This window comes from Lathyrus oleraceus, chromosome 5 (assembly GCF_024323335.1).
Source record: "Lathyrus oleraceus cultivar Zhongwan6 chromosome 5, CAAS_Psat_ZW6_1.0, whole genome shotgun sequence".
Taxonomy (NCBI): Eukaryota; Viridiplantae; Streptophyta; class Magnoliopsida; order Fabales; family Fabaceae; genus Lathyrus; species Lathyrus oleraceus.
In genome coordinates, this window is record NC_066583.1 from 381,816,240 (window position 1) to 381,840,127 (window position 23,888).

The 23,888-nt window shown below is 42.5% G+C and overlaps 2 long non-coding RNA genes across 3 annotated transcripts; both read right to left on the bottom strand.

The window, feature by feature from the left end:
* Positions 1-2,927: 2,927 nt before the first annotated feature.
* LOC127084945 (uncharacterized) lies at positions 2,928-4,170 on the bottom strand. Its single transcript, XR_007788844.1, has 2 exons — positions 3,454-4,170; positions 2,928-3,371 (listed from the first exon to the last, which is right to left on the bottom strand). It is a non-coding gene; the product is annotated as an uncharacterized LOC127084945 (long non-coding RNA).
* A 16,804-nt stretch (positions 4,171-20,974) lies between these two features.
* LOC127084944 (uncharacterized) lies at positions 20,975-22,220 on the bottom strand. 2 transcript variants are annotated; one of them, XR_007788843.1, is made up of 4 exons: positions 22,180-22,209; positions 21,820-21,966; positions 21,501-21,715; positions 20,975-21,418 (listed from the first exon to the last, which is right to left on the bottom strand). It is a non-coding gene; the product is annotated as an uncharacterized LOC127084944 (long non-coding RNA). The 2 variants fall into 2 exon arrangements; XR_007788842.1 differs by having other exon boundaries at positions 21,820-22,220.
* Between the last annotated feature and the right edge of the window lie 1,668 nt (positions 22,221-23,888).

The window sequence follows — 23,888 nt, forward strand, 5'->3', positions numbered from 1 at the left end:
AATCATCCAAACTAGCATTTTCCAGCGAATCTTCCGATTCTCAAGAACAAGAATTATGATAATTGGTGCAAGTAGATAAATGTTGTGTTCTATTATCAAGATCTTTGGGATCTTATGAAGGAAGGAGTAGCAACGCTTGCAGAAGCCGCGACGGATCAAGAAAAGGATGCACATAAAGAATTGAAGAAGAAAGATTATAAAGCTCTCTTTATAATCCATCAATGTGTTGATGCAGATAACTTTGAAAAAGTTAGTGATGCAGAGTCATCGAAAGAAGCATGGGAAATTCTGGAGAATCGTTTGGAGGCGCAAAGAAGGTGAAAGAGGTGAGGTTACAAACTCACAAAATAACGTATGAATTACTTCAGATGGAAGACAATGAAAGCACAATTGATTTTTTCACCAAGGTTATGAAACTGGTGAATCAAATGAAGGTATGTGGAGAAGTGTTGACATCAAGATCTGTTATTGGGAAGATCTCGAGGTCATTGGCTCCAAAGTTCGACCACGTGGTAGTAGCCATAGAAGAGTCAAAAGATTTGTCAAAATTGACAAAGGAAGAGCTTCAAGGGACGCTTGAGTCTCATGAACAAAGAATGGTTGAAAGAGCTGCGGGAAAGTCAAAGAGTGATATGGCTTTGCAGGCTCAATCAGCAAAAGAAAGAAAAGGCAAAGGAAGCTAGAATGGCAATAAAGTAAAAGGAGGTTACAACAATTCGACTAGTTGAAATCAGCAAGAAGGAAATTGGTCGAATCAGAGAAAACCCTGGAACCAAGGCAACCAAAGAGGTGGTGTTGCAGGTAGAGGAAGAGGTGGTGGTCAAAAGCCAGACAAGAGTCACATTCAGTGTTACAATTGTCAAAGGTATGGTCATTATTCTAGTGATTGTCCAGAAAAGAAGAAGAATCAAGAAACTTATGCAAAGCTGGCGAAACATGAAGAAGAAGAGATGTTGCTGATGGTTACAACAAGAGATGAAGAGAGATTCAAGGACCAGTGGTACTTGGACTCAGGATGCTCATCATACATGTCTGGAAGAAAAGATTGGCTTGTCAATATGAAGCCCTCAATGAAGAACATGGTGAAATTTGGAAATGACAACACTTTAGCAGCTGAAGGTGTTGGTGATGTTCTGATTATGAGGAAAGATAGCAAGAGGTCAATAATTTCAAATGTGTTGTATATATCAGGCACGAAGAGCAATTTGCTCAGCATATGGTAGTTAGTCAAAAAGAACTACAGAGTGTCGATCGAAGACAAGATGATGAGAGTTCTCGACTCAAATGGAAGGTTGATCTTGAAGGCTTTAATGTCTTAGAATAGAACCTTCAAGATTGAACTAAATGTGATGGAGCATAAGTGCCTTGCAACAGCAGCCAGTAGAGATGAATGGATATGGTATTATAGACTTGGCCATCTCAATCTCAAAGACATCAGAGATTTGAAGAGAAAAAGTATGGTTTCAGGATTACCAGAAATCGACATTCCAAATGAAGTGTGTGAAGAATGCGTGCAGGCGAAGCAACATAAGAACAACTTCAGTAAGGATGCAGGGAGCAGGTCGAAGGCAATTCTTGAAGTCATATACTCTGATGTATGTGGTACTCTCCAGGTGGATTCTATTGGAGGTAACAAATACTTTGTTACATGATCAAGAAGAAAAGTGAAGTGATCGAGGTATTTGCCAAGTTTAAATCTATGGTTGAAAGACAGAGCGATCGAAAGGTCAAGATTTTGAGGACTGATGGTGGTGGAGAATATGTGTCGAAAGATTTCGATGCATTATGTGTGAAAGAATAGATTATGCATAAGGTGGTGCCACCTTACACTCCACAACAGAATGGAGTCGTAGAAAGGAAGAATAGAACCATTATGAATATGGTTAGAAGTATGTTGAAAGGAAAGCATCTATCCAAAGAATTATAGGGAGAAGCTGTGTTGACTGCGACATATATCCTGAACAGATGTCTGACGAAGAAGCTAGAAGCCGTCATGCCAGAAGAATGTTGGTCTAGTATCAAGCCTAGCTTGATTCATCTGAAGGTGTTTGGATCTATAGCACATAGACATGTGCCAGATCAATTGAGAAGAAAACTTGATGACAAGTCAAATCATATGATCCTGATAGGATATCATTCGTCTAGAGGATACAAGTTGTTCGACCCAGTCAATAAGCAAGTGGTGATCAGCAGGGACGTGATCATAGATGAGATTAAGGAGTGGGATTGGACTGAGAATGTTAAGAAAGATTCAGTAAGAATCTTTTTTGATGAACCAGCTAGTGAAGTCGAAAGCGAAGTTCGACGGGAAGAAGTCAGAGGTGAAGCTGGCCCAAGCAAACCTCAAAGAACAAGACACATACCTGTAAGGTTGCAAGAATATGTGATTACATCAAATGATATGGTCAATGAAGAAGGTGAGTTGGTACACTATGCTTTCTACGCAGATGTCGAACCTGTCAATGCAGTTGAGGCATTGAAAGATTCGAAGTGGATGAAAGCAATGGACGAAGAACTAAAGTCAATCGAAGTCAACAACACTTGGTCACTTGTCGAATTGACCCAAGACAAGAAGGAAATCAATGTGAATTGGGTATACAAGGTGAAGTTGAATCCCATAGTGTCATACCCCGATCTTGGTCCTGAATTTTTTATGTTTTTATGTTTGTTTGGCATGCTTGGCCTAACCTTACTTTAGTTTTATATGAGGATTGGTCTTGGTCCAAAGTCATGTGTTGTTCATGTGATTGTGGATACATCTATGGTCTGGGTCATCTGAACAACCAAGCTTCTTGTGTTTCAAGCCACTTGCTAGTCATGTTATTGGTTCATGGATACTATGTCAAAACCCTAACCTTATGGTCTCATTTCATGGCCTTGTTCATGTACATTATCAGTCAAGTCATTCAAGTCATAAGACAAAACAATTTGGAAACCAACTTCAAACCATTTGTTAATCCATTTCAATCTATTTCATGTCATTGTAAACCATTACATGTGATTCAACACAAGAAAATACAAAATTTGACATTTTTTGACCAATTGTTAACTTTGGTCAACAATTGACTTTTTTGTCAACTTTGACCAAAGTCAACCCAAACTCCAAAAACACTAAATTTCATCCTAATCATCAATCCGTTGTCCATTTACAAAGAAAATGCCAAGAAAATGGGTTTTGGACCAATTTTTAACTTTGGTCAACCGTTGACTTTTTGGTCAACTTTGACCAAAGTCAACCCTAAAATTCTAAAACCCTATTTCCCAAACTTGGACCTAATCTCACGCTATCTTGTCTTGATTTACCACCAAAGTCCATGTGTGCTCCCTTGCTTACTTCAAATGCAAGTTTCCATTCATGTCCATGAGTGAACCTACAAAACCAAAGCCAAGTCATGTGCCAAAACTGCAGCAAGACCATGAATGTCTGCAACTGTCTCAAGCCATAGGCCATACCTACTGAACCTCATGCCATAAACCAAATAAACTCTGCAGCAGGCAGTACATCAAGGCACACAACTTGCAACAAACCAACATTACCACATGAGCATAAAACCAACTGCAGCAGCACCACATGAGTGTGCTCATTCCTTGCTCACAATACACCACATTACAAAGCCAAATCTCCATGATTTAACCAACAAAAGGCCATAACAAACCTACAATTGGCCCTGCAGTAGACAAAAAAACATGAATGGAAGCCACAATAGTTTTACCCAAAACCTACTAGATACCATTGCCCTGTTTTGAGCCAACCAAGAACCATAATGCAACCTGCACCAAATCCTGCAATGACCAATCATTAGCCATGTGACAGAACCAAAACAATACACCAAGCCATGGAAATGCATGAATCCATTCCATATCCTGTCACTAGAATCCTGCATCAACATGAGCCTACCACCAAACAGCAACAACAGCCTACAAAAAAAAACAAATGGCCAACCTAAAAAACAGATCTAAGGAAAAAGGTGAAAGTTGAGCGATTGAATCCAAAAAGGAAGGAGACATCCAATCCCAATATTATACTCTGTCCTGATCCAGAATTCAGTGATTTTGATAAGGTTAGGATAAAGGATTGTTTTGCTGCTAATGCTTATCCTGAGGCAAATTGATCAATTTGTCTCTTCACCTGTTGAATATCAGAGGAGAAGAGGATGTCTTGCAGTCCATGAGATGTTTCTCAAATTTCGGATGGTTTGCATTGGGATGCCATGGGAATTATGCACATACCAAGCAAGTTGACCGTACTCTTTATGGGAATTTTTCTAATCTACCATCTGCATTTGTATTGCCAAGTCGCGAAGCTTTGTGTCTGGGAGATAGGGTAGCAATTTATCTTCCACGTTGTGCAGACACAAATTATGAAGTCCGAAAAATACCAGCACAAATTCTTGATCAACTCTTCAGTATTTCTCTTTCTCTTCCAAAGCCTCCTGGTTTGTCTATATCTGCTGAAGACATAGAATTGTCATACCGTGCTTTGTCTTCTCTTGAAGATGTGATAGCTATGCTGAGAAATGATACCTCTATTGATCCATCAGAAGTTTAAACAGGATCATTTCCTCCCTCTGCATTCTGTTGACAAAGGATGAGCTGGTTGCTATGCTTCAAGGTTGCTCAGTAGCTATATGTGATAAGATCAAGCAGTCTGCTGAAGGAGCCATTCAAGCTGTTGTTGAGTTTGTTACAACGAGAGGGAGTGAACTGACAGAGATTGATATCTCAAGGACAACACAATCAAAGATTTCAAGCCAACATCAACCTTGAGCAATAGAAACTCTACCTTGGTTCAGCTATGGCACACAAACAGACAAATGCATACCAAGTTTTAGATGACAGCATACCACAAGTCTACTGCAACTGGCCTAGAATGTCCAAGATGCATGTGTTGAAGCAGTCAGCATTGCTGAACAGCCAATTTCCTATGTCCAAGAATGCTCCATTTTTTTTCACTGCGGTAAAACAAAAACACAAGTTAATTAGCCAACAGTAAAATTCAAATTTCAGAAGAATCCCAAATTAGCATCAGGACAAAACAAAGAGGAATGCTCAGATGCTCAGATTACCGTTCCGAAATTTAGCATCAAAAAGGGACAGTTCCAATTTCTGAGCACGGAAAGGACTTGGCTGGGATACTTCTTGGATCCACCATAGCAATCCGAAAACCCTAATTCACAGAACATAAATAGGAGGGGGAATCAACAACAGAAAATGAGAGGCGGAAAATCTCAAACAAAATCCCAAAATCGATTACCTGGATTGGGAGGCCAGCTTCTTCACGCCTTTCACCACTGTCGTGACACTTTGTAAGAACTTCTCCTTTTTTCCTTTTATCCTTTTCATATGCTTGTTGATGGAGATATCGTGAGAGTTGAGAGAGAGTGTTTCTTTGAGATTGTGAGCTGAGAGAGCGTTTGAGTGAGATTGAGAGTTAGGAGCGCGCTTGAGAGAGAAGTGTAAGGTTGGGAGAGAAGAAAGAGCGTGAGGGCGATACCGAGAGAAGAGAGAGCGAAGGAGTGAGTTTGGGAAAGAGAGATTCGTGAGATGGAGAGAACGAGGAGGAAGGCCTCTGTTACTATTCCCATTTATTTTTCTTTAATTTGTTTTAAACAGAGTTTTTTTTGAAACCATTAAAATTTTGTTTAAACTTTCTAAATAGGTAATAAATATTTCCTCCTTTTCAATTCATATTCCCATTGAAAAACCCAACAGCCAGGCGGTTGGGTTTCTTTGGTAATCCAACAGACCCTTGCTATTTGTTATTTTAGTTTCTTTTTTTCATTTTTTGTTCCAATCTAGTAGGGTTTATATATTTAGGTTGTTATTTAAATGATAACTAATTATAAGTGGTTTGGTGGAGAAGGGTAGTATCATAGTCTTGAGTGGGGTGGGTTCAATACCAGGGTATGTTGCCTTGGTTTTCTAACACTTTGATTTTTTTTCCATATTTTCTTTAATTCTCACATTTAATTATCTAGCCTTATCATTTAACTAACATGTTCCTATCATTTATTCATTTTTTTATTATTTTTATTTTTAATATGACTTATGTGATTATTCATTTTTTTTGGATTTATGTGAATTATTATATTTGTGTTTGTTCATTCATTTGTACAAATTATTTGCCTTTATGTGTGAGTTATGTTACAATCATGATAAATCATCACAATCTCATTGATAAAAAAAACCCATTCAAAACCATTTTAAACTTATAAAAATCATATTTTTCTCGATTTAATATCGAGCCCATTTTCACACCCTTGTAAGTCGATTGCTTTTTAAGCATCGTCATTAACCTCACATAGCTTACTCTTGGGCTTTCTTACAATGAGTCGGTTCCTTTGCACTTACACTCATACATTGCATTATTTATTGTTTGGGCCCGATTTAATTATTTCATGATTTTTGTCAACCCCCATTCATTACAAATGTATCCCTCTCCCATGAAATGTATAATATTTATTCTTTCATTCTTTATTCATCTGTTAATACAAGAATTAAAATGAACATTCGATAACCATTTCAAAACAAGATCAAAACCTCGATCCAACGTCGAGTAATCATTTTTCAAAACCTAACAGAACCAGCACGTATTCATCCACCCTTTTGTAAGTCGATTGCTTTATGCATCGCCATCAACCTTGTAAGTCGATTGCTTCATGCATCGCCATCTACCCTTATCCCTAACACTTCTCCTTGCTCCACTCGTCAACTCTTGTTCCGATTAGGTAGCACCCATTAGATAGAATCCTTTGTATGATAACATAGGTAAGATTCCCATATCCTTTTGTATGATAACATAGGTAGGATTCCCTTATTCTTTTGTATGATAACATAGGTAGATATTCCCATTTGTAAATCCTAACACTTAAGTACATATTGCATGATAACTCTAGGGCAGAGCTTCCCCATTTCTTTTAGACCTTCCGTGCGTCTCCGATCTTGTGGCATGTAGTCCGTTCTATTGCAAAGAGGTAACTGCCTAAGACTCGATTCAGCGAGCTGCGACACCTACTGCTACGACGTGAACACATCGCCCACTCTCCTTTGACACAACTGGTGTCCTCCTTTGTAAGTCCATATTCAGATGGCAATCCCTATGTAGCCGAACTACGGCAACTCTGATTCTCATGTTCAGATGAGATACGTAGGCACAAGATGCGATGTCTTGCCGAGTTTGACTAACGACTAACAACTAATCCTTGTTTTCTTTCGCCCTCGTTGCGATCCTTTCTCTCGCCCTCGTTGCGATCAAGATTTTCCTTTTCTCTTGCCCTAGTTGCAATCGAGACCCTCATTCCCGTAGTTAGTTTGAACTACGTTTTACTCTGATTCTCATTCCCGATGAGATACGTAGGCATAAGACGCGATGTCTTAGCGAGCACACATCTCTTTAACCCATAGGTACCCGAGCTACGAAGACTCTGATTCTCATATTCAGATGAGATACGTATGCAATGGATGCGACATCCGTGCGAGTCATTTTCTTTGACCCTTTCTTTTAGTAAATAGTACATTAGATAAACACACACCCTTTAGACAAGAAACAACAAGAGTGGATCCCGTAGAGTACTACGGATGCGTAGGGGTGCTAATACCTTCTCTTCGCATAATCGACTCCCGAACCCAAAATTTGGTTGCGAGACTTTGTCTTTTCCTTTCCTCTCTTCAGGTTTACTTCGAGCGTTTCCTTTCCCTCCTTTGGGATAAATAACGCACGGTGGCGACTCTTCTGTCATTTCTTTCTCGCCGATTGTTTTTTCGCATACTATATTTTTCAGGCTGCGACACCTGGCGACTCCACTGGGGACCGAACCCAGAATCTCTGGTTTCCCTAAGCGAGTCCCTCCTAGCTTTTGTAGATTTCTTGTTTATTGGGTGTTTATGCTTTTGTACAGTCGTTTACTTTCCGCATTTACCTGCTCTATCTTATTGCATTCGTGTACATATGTTTGTTGTATCTGTGGGTTCTATGGGTTGTTTGTTTGTTAGGTTGGGATTGTTCTATGAGAGATAAGCCCACTACCCAGGCTTGAGTGTACACATAGGTGTTAGAGTGGATAGTCATGAGGCTTGCGTGGTATGTTGCTACGTTAAGTCGTTCATGAGACCCACATTCCAGACGAGGTTTTTGTTGGATATATTCTGTCCTATGGGTGTTCCATAACGACAGATATTCCTTTAGAAATCATCGACTCTGGTGACCATTTCCCGAGAACTCAGTCGAGGCCTCTCCTCCGAGACGCGTTTATGTTAGCTCTGGTGGGCGCATTCTCGCTGCTCAATCCGAGGACCCCGAGACTGGGAACTTGCTTTAGGATATCCTGTTGAGGGGAGTCAGCAGAGGTCTTTTATCCCGTAAGAATGCCAAACCTTCAGTTGGTAAACATATTATTCTCGACTGAAGGGCTGAAGCTGACAAACTTCTGTTCTTAGAACCTACCAGTGAGGGGCGGGCTAAATTCAGGGAACCTTAACCTCCAACCAACCCGGTTTTCTAGAGCAGAGTTTTGATCTTATATTATATTCTTCAGTGGGTTTTCTCTTCAGACAGTGCAACTCGGCAGATGTTCAAGCAGATACAGCAGTCCTGATTTCCATGTCACTGCATTGCATCACATCATTTTGCATTCATATCACTTCATACATGTTTATCTATTCCCAGGGGTTTACATCTTCTTCTTGATTCCGGTCGGGGTTCTCTTGTTTTTCTACGATGGACATTGGCAGAAAGAGACACGTCGCCTACAAGTTTCCTGTGGTTTGTCTGGAGCCTATTCAACAGTTGATGAAGTTAATGGATCCTGATTCTCTAGAAGGATTCCGAAAGGAGTACGGTTTGATTCTAAGTTTCGTCATGGTTCTTTCCAAGGATCAACATGATGCTCTATTCACACTGCTGCAGTTCTATGACCCTCCATTGAGGTGTTTCACATTCCCTGATTATATTTTGGTCCCTACTTTGGAGGAGATTTCCAGTTTTCTCAGAGTTCCTATCAAGTCACAGTTGTTGTTCTACAGTTCTGAGTTTCTGCCCGATCTCAGCATGGTTGCTTCGGCCACATATTTGGGGAAATCAGTCTTGAAGGCTAGTATGTGTCAGAAGGGAGGAGTCAGTGGTTTTCATTTGAGTTTCTTACTGGGAGAAGCAAAGAAGAAACTTGAAGATGGTGACCAGAGGGGTTTCAATGCTGTGTTGGCTCTTTGTGTGTATGGGATTGTCCTGTTCCCTAATGTTGCCAAATTTGTGGATACGGACGCAATACGCCTCTTCGTGTTGGGAAATCCAGTGCCGACCTTGCTAGGAGATTTCTTTCATTCGGTGCACCACAGGAATGAGAATAGAAAAGGAGGATTGTTGAATTGTTGTGCGCCTTTGTTTTATAAGTGGTTCAGTTCTCACCTACCCAAATCAGGAGCGTTCGTTGATGTCGAGGACTCGTTGAGTTGGTCGAAGAGATTGATGGGGTTGAGAGCTGAAGATATTTCTTGGTGGTCTGACCGGAGCTTGCTTCGAGCGGATATTATTCACAGTTGTGGGAACTTCCCAAATGTACCGTTGGTAGGAAGAAGAGGAGGAATCAACTATAATCCTTCTCTAGCAGTCAGACAGTTTGGATATGCTTTAAGAACTCCGCCTTTGGAAAAGGATGTGGAAGAATCTCTGTTTTTCCATTCTTCGCCTGATTTGACTGTATCCCGTAAGGCAGCTGAGGCCTGGCTCAAGGTGATCAAGAGAGGAAGAACTGTGCTTGGAAAAGGAGATTGTAGAACTTACCCTCAGTATGGAGAGTGGCTTCAAGGGAGAGTCGAAGAGTTGGGTCTGCCGTTTCCTATAGAAGAACCTTTGTATCCACCTACTCCTGCGCAGTCAACAATGGTGAGCCGAGAGGAGTATGACAAATTGAAGAAAGCCATGGAGGAGCTTCAAATGGAAAACTCGGAGTTAAGTGTGAAGTTGCAAGACTATATGCATCAATTTCATGAGGCAGAATATCAGAAGAGGGAGGCCGTCGGATTGCAAGGGGAAGCAGAAAAGAAATTAGCTGTGGAGATGGACTTCTTCAGGAAGACAGACAAGGCCTTAGGATCATTCAGTTCTGAGTTGAAGCGAGTCAAGCAACAATTAATGGATGCTCATGGTAAATTGGCAGGGTGGCAAGAGCGATGGGATGCATTTTCAACTTCTCGGAAGGAAAAGGAGGAGGAGATGGTGACCGAACTGACTGGTCAGATGGAGAAATTGAAGACTTTGCTGAAGGAGAAGAACAATGAGCTTCTGTGCGCCCGTTCTACTAATGGTTACATCACCGATCAACTCAATGAGGCTCGAGGACAGATTGAAGAACTTAAGGTGTTGGCAGGTTTGAAGAAATCCAGACTTGAAGAGGTATTTGGAGAAGATGATGGGAATTACTACAGAGAGCACAATAACGAGTTGAATGGAGTTATTCACCAAAGGAATCTGCTTATCCGGCGTTTGATAGAATTCCCAGATCATCCTGACACGATAGCATTGCTGGCTGAAGTGAGGAGCAGTCCTTATGGTTTGTACACAGGAGGCTGAGTCCTGATTTTTTGTTCCTCCTTTTACTTATTGCTTTATTGCTGTGTAGTGATGATCCACAGGCTTGTTGTGGAAATCCTCTTTTGATGTACTATTGGCTAAGGCCATTCTCTTTGAATTTATATATATGAAGACCTGCTCTCTATTGCATCTTGATCTCCGAAGTTTATCTACGGCTCGATCTTCTCGTGAGACCGGAATCAAGGGGGTAGAATACCTTTTTGGAAGTGATAAACATGTCATTGCATTAACATATTCATTTGCATATTCTTGCATAACAGGTGTCGCCGCGGTGTTCTCATATTATTTGGTGTTCCACTAGCAGGATAGCTGATTCAGGAATTCACCGGTACGGTACCCGCAGAAACCAGCAGAAAGCAATGGAAAGTCTACAAGCAGAACTTGCTGAGATGAGGGTCCGCATGAACCAATTCATGGATGTGGTTCAGGGAGTAGCTCAGGGACAGCAGGAGATTAGACAAATGATACAAAGGAATCCCGCAACTACTCAACCAGAGGTCGTGACTGATCCTCCAATTGCAGAGGTTAATGGACCGGGGCCTGTCCCGATCCCACATAACAACCACGATCAACAACCCATTCACGATGATCAAGATGATCAGTTCTTGCTGCCAGAAGACTTTGGTTTGGGCCATGGCATGGATCCCATGTTCAGGAGATTAGAGGAGAGGCTGAAGGCGGTAGAAGGACAAAACCCTCTGGGGGTAGATGTTTCTGACTTGGGATTGGTCTCAGGCGTGAGGGTCCCACCAAAGTTCAAAGTCCCAATCTTTGACAAGTACAATGGTAGCTCTTGCCCGAAGACCCATGTGCAAGCCTACTTCCGAAAGATGGTTGCATACTCTGATGACGAGAAGCTACTTATGTACTTCTTCCAGGACAGCCTAGCTGAGGCATCCCTGGAATGGTACATGAGGTTGGATAGAGCCCATATCCGTTGCTGGAGGGATTTGGCGGAAGCTTTTGTGAAGCAATACCAGTATAATGCAGACATGGCCCCAGACAGAACTCAACTCCAGAACCTGTCTCTGAAAAGCAATGAGTGCTTCAGGGAATACGCTCAACGCTGGAGGGAGACAGCTTCCCGTGTTCAACCTCCCATGTTGGAAAAGGAAATGGCCAACATGTTCATGAATACGTTGCCTGGACCTTACCTGGAGCGTCTGGTGGGGTGCAATGCCTCCAATTTTGCTGATGTGGTCTCTACCGGAGAGAGGGTAGAGAATTACCTGAAGACCTACAAGAGCCACAATGGACGTGGATCTTCATCAGGAGTAAAGAAGCCATTTATGGGAGGACAGAAGCAGAGGGAGGGGGGTGTGAATTCCGTGTCTTCATATCAAAACAGGAGGAATAATTTTCAAAACTATCATCAGCGACCGTATGTTGCGGCTGTGACCATTCCAGCTGCAGCACCACTACAACAACAACAACCACAACGTCAGCAAACTCAGTATCAACAACAACAACCGGGTAACAGACCCGCCTATCAACAGAGGCAGAGGATGATGGACCGGCGTTTCGACACTCTTCCAATGTCGTGCGCTCAACTGCTTGCTAGTCTTCATCAGCTACAACTTGTGCAGTTACGCACTCTGGCTCCTCCGGTTGGTAGACTTCCGGTGGGTTACGATGCCAATGCTAGGTGTAGTTTCCACTCTGGGGCACCTGGCCACAATATTGAGAACTGTAAAGCTTTTAAGCACGTAGTTCAGGACCTCATAGATTCAAAGGCTATCAACCTTGCACCGGCTCCTAATGTCGTCAACAATCCCATGCCACAGCACGGTGGTGCAAACGTGAATATGCTGGAAGAAGAAGCCAAGCCCGTTAAGGATGTGTTGAAGTTGAAGACTCTGTTGTTGGAAATTAAGGAATGCTTGCTGAAGGCCGATGTTTTCCCCGGTTGTGGGAAAGGTTGTTTGGATTGCGCTACACAGGGTAAGGATTGCTTGAAGCTGCAGCAGGGTATCCAGGTCTTGCTTGACAATGGTATCCTCCAAGTTGAAGACTTGTCTGTCAAAGAGTTTGCTGAAGGGATAGTTGAAGAGGTGTTTGAAGATGTTGTTAAAGAATTCACAGATGTTGTTCCTGCTGATTGTGGATTTCCCATTGATGTATTTAATTTTTCAAATGTTGTTGCTGATATACCAAACAATGTGTCTGATTTTGATGTAACTGAACTTGATTCCGGTGTTCCGAATGTTTTTGTTTCAATGAAAGAGATTCCTGAGTATGGCTATGATGTCACTACTATCACCATCTTTTACCCGACTAATCAGATCAGTGTGCCAGAAGCGCAACCAGTGCCACCAGTGCGACCAGCCGCTATGACAATCACAACCCCTGGTCCTTTACCTTTCACAAGCGATAGGGCCATTCCTTGGCATTATGGGGGGAGTGTATACACACACGATCATGGGGTGGAACGAGCTTTGAAGGTAGAAGAGGGTCAAAAGTCTGAACTCGAAGTTGAAGGTCCCGCAGTGGATAATGTTGGTGGAATCGGGCGATTCACCAGGAGTGATAGATTGTTCTCACCACCGGTTACCCAAACTGAGAGCACTGATGCCGCGGTTAAGGCCAAAGGCAAACAAGTTGTAAATGAGGGTACCTCTGCACCCCAAGCTGGCTCTAAGCCCACTTTTGCGAAAGATGTGGACGAGCTTCTGAGAATCATAAAGAAAAGCGATTACAAGGTAGTCGATCAGTTGATTCAGACGCCGTCTAAGATATCCATTCTCTCACTCCTGTTGTGTTCAGAGGCACACAGGGAGGCACTTCTGAAGGTCCTTAATGTTGCATATGTGCCTCAGGAGATCTCAGTAAACCAACTAGAAGGGATCATTGCAAATGTTCATGCAAGCAACGGGTTGGGTTTTACTGATTCTGACTTAACACCAGCCGGACGCAACCATAACAAAGCTTTGCATATCTCAATGGAATGCAAAGACACCGTGTTATCTCATGTTCTGGTGGATACAGGTTCCTCTCTCAATGTGCTACCCAAGAGAGCCCTGTCAAGGTTAGAAGTAGAAGGTTTGATCTTGAAACCTTCCGATCTCGTGGTGAAAGCCTTCGATGGTTCTAAGAGGTCGGTGTTTGGAGAGGTAGAATTGCCAATTCAAATTGGATCACAAACCTTCAACACCGTATTCTATGTGATGGATATCAGTCCCTCGTACAGTTGCCTTCTGGGTCGTCCTTGGATCCACAATGCTGGGGCAGTCTCCTCAACACTGCATCAGAAGATCAAGTTCCCAGTCAATGGAAGAATTATCACCGTCTGTGGTGAGGAGGACATTCTGGTAAGTAACCTGTCTACCTTCAAGTACGTAGAGGTAGAAGGTGAAATTCAAGAGACTCTCTGTCAGGCCTTTGAGTCAGTTCAGATCAAGGATGCAGCTCCGGTGGAAGGGGCTAAAGCAGGAGCCCCTATCTCATCTTTCAAGCAGGCGCAAGCCTTGGTGGATTCAGGTGTTGCTCCTGGTTGGGGACGTCTGTTGGAGCTACCAATGAAAGACGACAAGTTCGGGATTGGGTATCAACCAGCGCTGACTTCTACAACTTCAGCATTTCAGACTCGTCAGGGGCCGATTACTTTCTCCAGTGCTGGCGTCATCCAATATGGCCAGATCTCTGCGATCAACGATGAAAATGGAGATAGTGATTGCGACATCGACAACTGGGTGCGTCCGAGGATCCCGGGTGAAGTCATCAACAATTGGTCTTCTGAGGAAATTGTTCAAGTCACTCTTCTAGAGGAGTAATTTTTCTTTGTTTATTCATGCATGTCCAAGTCTTACGTTCCGCCCAGGGCGTAATGACTCATTGTAGGGCTCATCTATGTGAATACCTGCATTGTTTATCATAAATGAAGGACGTCTTTTGCATTCAAATGTTTTGTTCACTGTCTTTCTATTTTTTGCAGTTTTCAAAATTTCAAAAGAATAAAAATGTTTGGCAATGTTTTGTTTAGTTTTCACTCACTGTTCACACTCATAAGCACATACCATCACTCATGCAGATGCACATCACCGGATACTATTGATAACGATTCTGCTATGGCTCGCTTCGACTTCGAAAACCCAATCTTCCAAGCTGAAGAAGAGGGTGATGAAGACTGTGAACTCCCTGAAGAACTTGCCAGGCTGTTAAAGCAAGAGGAAAGGGTCATTCAACCACATTAAGAGGCTACTGAAGTGATTAATCTTGGCACCGAGGACGTCAAGAAAGAAATCAAGATAGGGGTTGCTTTGGAAGATGATGTGAAGAAGGGGTTGATTGAACTGTTGCAAGAATATGTTGACGTCTTCGCTTGGTCTTATCAGGATATGCCAGGGCTTGACACAGACATTGTGGTACACCGTTTACCTCTCAAAGAGGGTTGTCCTCCGGTCAAGCAGAAGCTCAGAAGAACAAGACCAGAGATGGCTGTAAAGATAAAGGAAGAAGTGCAGAAACAGTTGGATGCAGGGTTCCTAGCGGTTACCAATTATCCGCCATGGGTCGCAAACATCGTTCCAGTGCCTAAGAAGGATGGAAAGGTACAGATGTGTGTCGACTACCGGGATCTGAACAGAGCTAGCCCTAAAGATGATTTCCCATTACCTCACATCGACGTTTTGGTGGATAACACAGCTCAGTTCTCGGTATTCTCCTTCATGGATGGTTTTTCTGGCTATAACCAAATCAAGATGGCACCAGAAGACATGGAGAAGACAACTTTCATAACCCCATGGGGCACCTTCTGCTACAAGGTGATGTCGTTTGGTCTGAAAAACGCTGGGGCAACATATCAACGAGCTATGGTGACTCTGTTCCATGATATGATTCATCATGAAATCGAGGTTTATGTGGACGATATGATTGCCAAATCTCAGACAGAAGAAGAACATCTGGTGAATCTGCAGAAACTGTTTGAGCGTTTAAGGAAATTCAAGCTGAGGCTTAATCCGAACAAGTGCACTTTCGGGGTGAGATCTGGAAAATTGTTGGGTTTTATTGTTAGCGGAAAAGGGATTGAGGTGGATCCTGACAAAGTGAAAGCAATACAGGAAATGCCTGAGCCAAGAACAGAGAAGCAAGTCCGTGGTTTCTTAGGGAGGTTGAACTACATTGCGAGGTTCATCTCTCACCTAACAGCCACGTGTGAGCCAATTTTCAAATTGTTGAGGAAAGATCAGGCTATCAGGTGGAACGACGATTGACAAAAAGCTTTTGAAAAGATAAAAGAGTATTTGCAGAATCCTCCTATCCTTATGCCTCCAGTCTCAGGGAGACCGTTGATTATGTACTTGACAGTACTTGACAATTCTATGGGTTGTGTTCTCGGTCAACACGACGAGACAGGTAGAAAAGAGCATGCCATCTACTACCTGAGTAAAAAATTCACAGACTGCGAGTCGAGATACTCAATGCTTGAAAAGACATGTTGTGCACTTGCATGGGCTGCTAAGCGATTGAGACAATACATGCTGACTCACACAACCTTACTGATCTCCAAGATGGATCCAGTCAAATACATATTCGAGAAGCCAGTTCTTACCGGAAGGGTTGCTCGTTGGCAAATGGTACTGATAGAGTACGATATCCAGTATACATCCCAGAAAGCCATCAAGGGGAGTATTTTGTCAGACTATCTTGCTCAACAACCGATTGAAGACTATGAGCCGATGAAGTTTGATTTTCCAGATGAAGACATCATGTTCCTCAAGATGAAAGACTGTGAAGAGCCAGTTGTTGGGGAGGGACCTGATCCAGATGAAAAGTGGATTTTAACGTTTGATGGGGCCGTCAACGCCAAAGGAAGTGGAATTGGCGCTGTCATTACTACTCCGAAAGGTGCCCACATGCCTTTCACCGCTCGTCTGACCTTCGAGTGCACCAATAATGAAGCTGAGTACGAGGCATGTATCTTGGGTATTGAGCAAGCCATTGATTTGAGAATCAAGACTCTGGACATCTTCGGAGATTCAGCTCTAGTGATCAATCAAGTAAATGGTGATTGGAATACTCTCCAGCCCACTCTGGTCCCCTACAGAGATTACACAAGAAGACTGTTGACTTTCTTCACAACAGTAAAGCTGTATCATATACCTTGTGATGAGAATCAGATGGCAGATGCTCTTGCTACTCTATCCTCCATGATCAAGGTGGTTCGGTGGAACCATGCTCCTAGGACCGATGTTATGCGCCTTGACAGGGCCGCGTATGTGTTGGCCGCTGAACTAATGGTTGATGACAAGCCCTGGTATCACGATATCAAGTGCTTCCTGAAGAATCAAGAGTACCCTGCAGGGGAATCCAACAATGACAGAAAGACTTTGAGAAGATTGGCAGGCAGTTTCTTCTTGAACAAAGACGATGTGTTGTATAAGAGGAACTTCGACATGGTCTTGCTCAGATGCGTGGACAGACACGAAGCGGACATGTTAATGCAGGAAGTTCACGAAGGTTCCTTCGGTACTCATACCGGCGGACAGGCAATGGCTATTATTGGATGACCATGGAATCAGATTGCTTCAAATATGCTCGGAAGTGTCATAAATGCCAGATTTATGCTGATAAGGTGCATGTGCCGCCAAATCCTCTGAATGTGATGAATTCACCGTGGTCGTTTGCTATGTGGGGCATTGACATGATTGGAAAGATTGAGCCGACTACTTCCAATAGGCATCGCTTCATCCTTGTTGCCATCGACTATTTCACCAAGTGGGTCGAAGCAGCGTCGTTCGCGAATGTCACCAGACATGTGGTTGCCCGTTTCATCAAGAAAGAAATCATTTGTCGCTATGGGATTCCCGAAAGAATCATTATTGATAATGGTTCTAATCTCAACAACAAAATGATGAAGGAGTTGTGTCAAAACTTCAACATTCAGCATCACAATTCTTCCCCTTACCGCCCTAAGATGAACGGCGTTGTTGAGGCGGCAAATAAGAACATAAAGAAGATTGTGCAGAAGATGGTCGTCACGTATAGAGATTGGCATGAGATGCTACCCTTCGCCTTGCATGGGTACCGTACTTCAGTACGTACATCGACCGAGGCAACCCCTTACTCCCTTGTGTATGGTATGGAAGCGGTCCTGCCTGTCGAAGTGGAGATTCCATCTCTAAGAGTCCTGTTGGATGTCAAGCTAGACGAAGCTGAATGGATTCGAACAAGGTTCAACGAGTTGAGTCTTATTGAAGAGAAGCGAATGGCAGCCATTTGTCATGGGCAGTTGTATCAGTGTCGGATGAAGAGAGCCTTTGACCAGAAAGTGCGCCCTCGATGTTTCCAAGTCGGAGATTTGGTGTTGAAAAGAATCCTTCCTCCTCAGACGGATCACAGGGGCAAGTAGACTCCTAACTATGAGGGACCGTATATCGTCACCAAGGTTTTCGATGGTGGGGCCTTAATGCTTGCAACGATGGATGGTGAAGACTTCACTTCCCCGGTAAACTCAGACACAGTTAAAAAATACTTCGCATAAAATAGACCCGCTGGACGGTAAAAAGAACAGTCCAGGCAAAAATGGGCATCTCGACGAACCAAGAAGATGAAAAGGTTCGGGCAAAAATTAGGGATTTAAAAATGAAAAGATCGTACACCCGGTAAGTTGAAAACCTGAAAAGGCAACTTAGGCAAAAATGGGTATCCCGGTGGATTGAAAACCCGAAAAGGGAAATCCAGGCAAAAGTTAGGGATTAAGCGAATGACTGCGTTCTGAGTTAGTTCTGAATCTCATCTCATGTCGATGACTGGAAACTTTCAAAAGGAAGAAAACAATCTAATCACCTTTTCAGAAGGCTGATCATCTGGAGGATCTTGAAGACGAGCAAGTCATAGCAGAATTGGAACCCGATAGAAATCCATTTCACATTGCCATTAGATTAATTTCTGCTTATATCTTTTGTGCAATTACCTCTTTCCAGGGATTGCTTCCTGATGTAAATGCCTATTCAGAGGCCATTCAATCAATAAAATCATGTTATTCAGTATATCTCTGTTTTCATTTTCATTTTACTGTTTTGTTTGCAAAAATGACGTCCGAATTTTTGATAAACATTGCATCATGACACATAAGGGCTTTACAGGTACATGCTTAATAAACATTTAAAATTGCTGTAAATTTTAAGTGCTTTGGATCGTCTATTCAGAACAGATACCCTCAGGGCATTTCCTTAAAATCCCCTGCAGATGATCGTGAATATCTTCCCCAGTGAAGTCGCCAACAGACGAATCCGGTGTCTTATCCCTGCAGAGCTGATCAGAGTGTTGGATTCTTCAATCCCCAGCAGGTTCTCACCACCGTACTTCCCCAAGCGGTTGTTTCAGAATATACACTCCCCAGTAGAGTTGACAGTGTCAGACTACACTCCCCAGCGGAGTTGATAGTACCAGACTGTATCTTCCTAGCAGAAGCAGCTGCTCCTCAGAGTTCGATGCCAGATCGATGTTTTCAATCCCAGATCGATGATCTCTTTCTTGGAAGCATAACCTCGGTACCGTATCGGTGTTTGCCTCCCCCTGCTGAGTCATCTCTTGTAGATTTTGGTTGCCAGAACCACTATCGCTTTCCCCAACAACAGGTTTGCAGCGCCGTTCTCTCCCCAGTCAGAATCTCGGTATCTCGCCATTGCCAGAACACCGCGCGGCCGGTCATTTCCCCAACAGGATTCCTTGCTTCGGCTTGGCATTTTCCCCAGCATTTCGCATCCTTGCATGTAGAATCATATTGCATTGCATCCTCCCAAATCGCGTAGCATTTCCATTTTCATGGAGCATTACGCCATCGCAAAATTCAAACATACGCATGTAAGCATAAAAACATTCTCGGTATCCCCAATGATAAGCCAGAAGTTGCTTCCAGTATTCAGACTGAAGGTTGTTCTTGACTTATTATCCCCGGCGTAGGTCGTTGGCCCACGTGCCGCCTCAATTATTTTTGTTCCCTATTTCTGCCGATGCTGACAGGCATGAAAGTTTCCGGTATTCAGACCGAAGTGGCATTCAGGCCAGTTTCCGGTATCCAGACCGAAGTGGTGTTCAGGCCAGTTTCCGATATTCAGATCGAAGAAGTTTCCGACATTCAGGTCGATGCAACTTATGGCATTCAGGCCAATTTTCCGGTATTCAGACCGAAGTGGCATTCAGGCCAGTTTTTCCGGTATTCAGACCGAAGTGGCACTCAGGCCAATTTTCCGGTATTCAGACCGAAGTGGCATTCAGGCCAGTTTTTTCCGATATTCAGATCGAAGAAGTTTCCGACAATCAGGTCGAAGTACTTGTGGCATTCAAGCCAGTTTTTTCCGATATTCAGATCGAAGAAGTTTCCCACAATCAGATCGAAGTACTTGTGGCATTCAGGCCAGTTTCCGATTTTCAGATCGAAGAAGTTTCTGACATTCAGGTCGATGCAACTTGTGGCATTCAGGCCAGTTTTTCCGGTATCCAGACCGAAGTGGCATTCAGGCCAGTTTCCGATGTTCAGATCGAAGAAGCTTCCGACAATCAGGTCGAAGCACTTATGGCATTCAGGCCAGTTTTTCCGATTTTCAGATCGAAGAAGTTTCCGACATTCAGGTCGATGCAACTTGTGGCATTCAGGCCAGTTTCCGGTATCCAGACCGAAGTGGCATTCAGGCCAGTTTCCGATTTTCAGATCGAAGAAGTTTCCGACAATCAAGTCGAAGTACTTGTGGCATTCAGGCCGGTTTTCCGATTTCTAGATCGAAGTGGTGTTCAGACCAGATTTCCGGTGATCAGACCAACATTGATACTCTCATATTCCGATGCTTAGTGTTCAGACTAATGTGCAGCGTTCAGGCCATGGGTATTCCTGTGTTATCATTTATTTTGGTATCCAGGTCAACTTTCTGTTTCGGTACTCAGGCCGAATTTCACTGTACCAGACGGATTCTTCTTTTGAGATTGCTTCTTTGCCGATTCTGACAGGCATTGTTAATTATTTCATAGGGATTCAGGATCAAAATCCGGGTCTTCTTAATATTTAACCATCTCCCACTATGATCATATGAAAAACGTCTTGCTTCATATTCTCTAGTTGAAGACGCTTAAATAGGGGCAACTGTCATACCCCGATTTTGGTCCTGAATTTTTTATGTTTTTATGTTTGTTTAGCATGCTTGGCCTAACCTTACTTTAGTTTTATATGAGGATTGGTCTTGGTCCAAAGTCATGGTGTTGTTCATGTGATTGTGGATACATCTATGGTCTGGGTCATCTGAACAACCAAGCTTCTTGTGTTTCAAGCCACTTGCTAGTCATGTTATTAGTTCATGGATACTATGTCAAAACCCTAACCTTATGGTCTCATTTCATGGCCTTGTTCATGTACATTATCAGTCAAGTCATTCAAGTCATAAGACAAAACAATTTGGAAACCAACTTCAAACCATTTGTTAATCCATTTCAATCTATTTCATGTCATTGTAAACCATTACATGTGATTCAACACAAGAAAATACAAAATTTGACATTTTTTGACCAATTGTTAACTTTGGTCAACAATTGACTTTTTTGTCAACTTTGACCAAAGTCAACCCAAACTCCAAAAACACTAAATTTCATCCTAATCATCAATCCGTTGTCCATTTACAAAGAAAATGCCAAGAAAATGGGTTTTGGACCAATTTTTAACTTTGGTCAACCGTTGACTTTTTGGTCAACTTTGACCAAAGTCAACCCTAAAATTCTAAAACCCTATTTCCCAAACTTGGACCTAATCTCACGCTATCTTGTCTTGATTTACCACCAAAGTCCATGTGTGCTCCCTTGCTTACTTCAAATGCAAGTTTCCATTCATGTCCATGAGTGAACCTACAAAACCAAAGCCAAGTCATGTGCCAAAACTGCAGCAAGACCATGAATGTCTGCAACTGTCTCAAGCCATAGGCCATACCTACTGAACCTCATGCCATAAACCAAATAAACTCTGCAGCAGGCAGTACATCAAGGCACACAACTTGCAACAAACCAACATTACCACATGAGCATAAAACCAACTGCAGCAGCACCACATGAGTGTGCTCATTCCTTGCTCACAATACACCACATTACAAAGCCAAATCTCCATGATTTAACCAACAAAAGGCCATAACAAACCTACAATTGGCCCTGCAGTAGACAAAAAAAACATGAATGGAAGCCACAATAGTTTTACCCAAAACCTACTAGATACCATTGCCCTGTTTTCAGCCAACCAAGAACCATAATGCAACCTGCAGCAAATCCTGCAATGACCAATCATTAGCCATGTGACAGAACCAAAACAATACACCAAGCCATGGAAATGCATGAATCCATTCCATATCCTGTCACTAGAATCCTGCATCAACATGAGCCTACCACCAAACCGCAACAACAGCCTACAAAAAAAAAAACAAATGGCCAACCTAAAAAACAGATCTAAGGAAAAAGGTGAAAGTTGAGCGATTGAATCCAAAAAGGAAGGAGACATCCAATCCCAATATTATACTCTGTCCTGATCCAGAATTCAGTGATTTTGATAAGGTTAGGATAAAGGATTGTTTTGCTGCTAATGCTTATCCTGAGGCAAATTGATCAATTTGTCTCTTCACCTGTTGAATATCAGAGGAGAAGAGGATGTCTTGCAGTCCATGAGATGTTTCTCAAATTTCGGATGGTTTGCATTGGGATGCCATGGGAATTGTGCACATACCAAGCAAGTTGACCGTACTCTTTATGGGAATTTTTCTAATCTACCATCTGCATTTGTATTGCCAAGTCGCGAAGCTTTGTGTCTGGGAGATAGGGTAGCAATTTATCTTCCACGTTGTGCAGACACAAATTATGAAGTCCGAAAAATACCAGCACAAATTCTTGATCAACTCTTCAATATTTCTCTTTCTCTTCCAAAGCCTCCTGGTTTGTCTATATCTGGTGAAGACATAGAATTGTCATACCGTGCTTTGTCTTCTCTTGAAGATGTGATAGCTATGCTGAGAAATGATACCTCTATTGATCCATCAGAAGTTTAAACAGGATCATTTCCTCCCTCTGCATTCTGTTGACAAAGGATGAGCTGGTTGCTATGCTTCAAGGTTGCTCAGTAGCTATATGTGATAAGATCAAGCAGTCTGCTGAAGGAGCCATTCAAGCTGTTGTTGAGTTTGTTACAACGAGAGGGAGTGAACTGACAGAGATTGATATCTCAAGGACAACACAATCAAAGATTTCAAGCCAACATCAACCTTGAGCAATAGAAACTCTACCTTGGTTCAGCTATGGCACACAAACAGACAAATGCATACCAAGTTTTAGATGACAGCATACCACAAGTCTACTGCAACTGGCCTAGAATGTCCAAGATGCATGTGTTGAAGCAGTCAGCATTGCTGAACAGCCAATTTCCTATGTCCAAGAATGCTCCATTTTTTTTTCACTGCGGTAAAACAAAAACACAAGTTAATTAGCCAACAGTAAAATTCAAATTTCAGAAGAATCCCAAATTAGCATCAGGACAAAACAAAGAGGAATGCTCAGATGCTCAGATTACCGTTCCGAAATTTAGCATCAAAAAGGGACAGTTCCAATTTCTGAGCACGGAAAGGACTTGGCTGGGATACTTCTTGGATCCACCATAGCAATCCGAAAACCCTAATTCACAGAACATAAATAGGAGGGGGAATCAACAACAGAAAATGAGAGGCGGAAAATCTCAAACAAAACCCTAAAATCCCAAAATCGATTACCTGGATTGGGAGGCCAGCTTCTTCACGCCTTTCACCACCGCCGTGACACTTTGTAAGAACTTCTCCTTTTTTCCTTTTATCCTTTTCATATGCTTGTTGATGGAGATATCGTGAGAGTTGAGAGAGAGTGTTTCTTTGAGATTGTGAGCTGAGAGAGCGTTTGAGTGAGATTGAGAGTTAGGAGCGCGCTTGAGAGAGAAGTGTAAGGTTGGGAGAGAAGAAAGAGCGTGAGGGCGATACCGAGAGAAGAGAGAGCGAAGGAGTGAGTTTGGGAAAGAGAGATTCGTGAGATGGAGAGAACGAGGAGGAAGGCCTCTGTTACTATTCCCATTTATTTTTCTTTAATTTGTTTTAAACAGAGTTTTTTTTGAAACCATTAAAATTTTGTTTAAACTTTCTAAATAGGTAATAAATATTTCCTCCTTTTCAATTCATATTCCCATTGAAAAACCCAACAGCCAGGCGGCTGGGTTTCTTTGGTAATCCAACAGACCCTTGCTATTTGTTATTTTAGTTTCTTTTTTTCATTTTTTGTTCCAATCTAGTAGGGTTTATATATTTAGGTTGTTATTTAA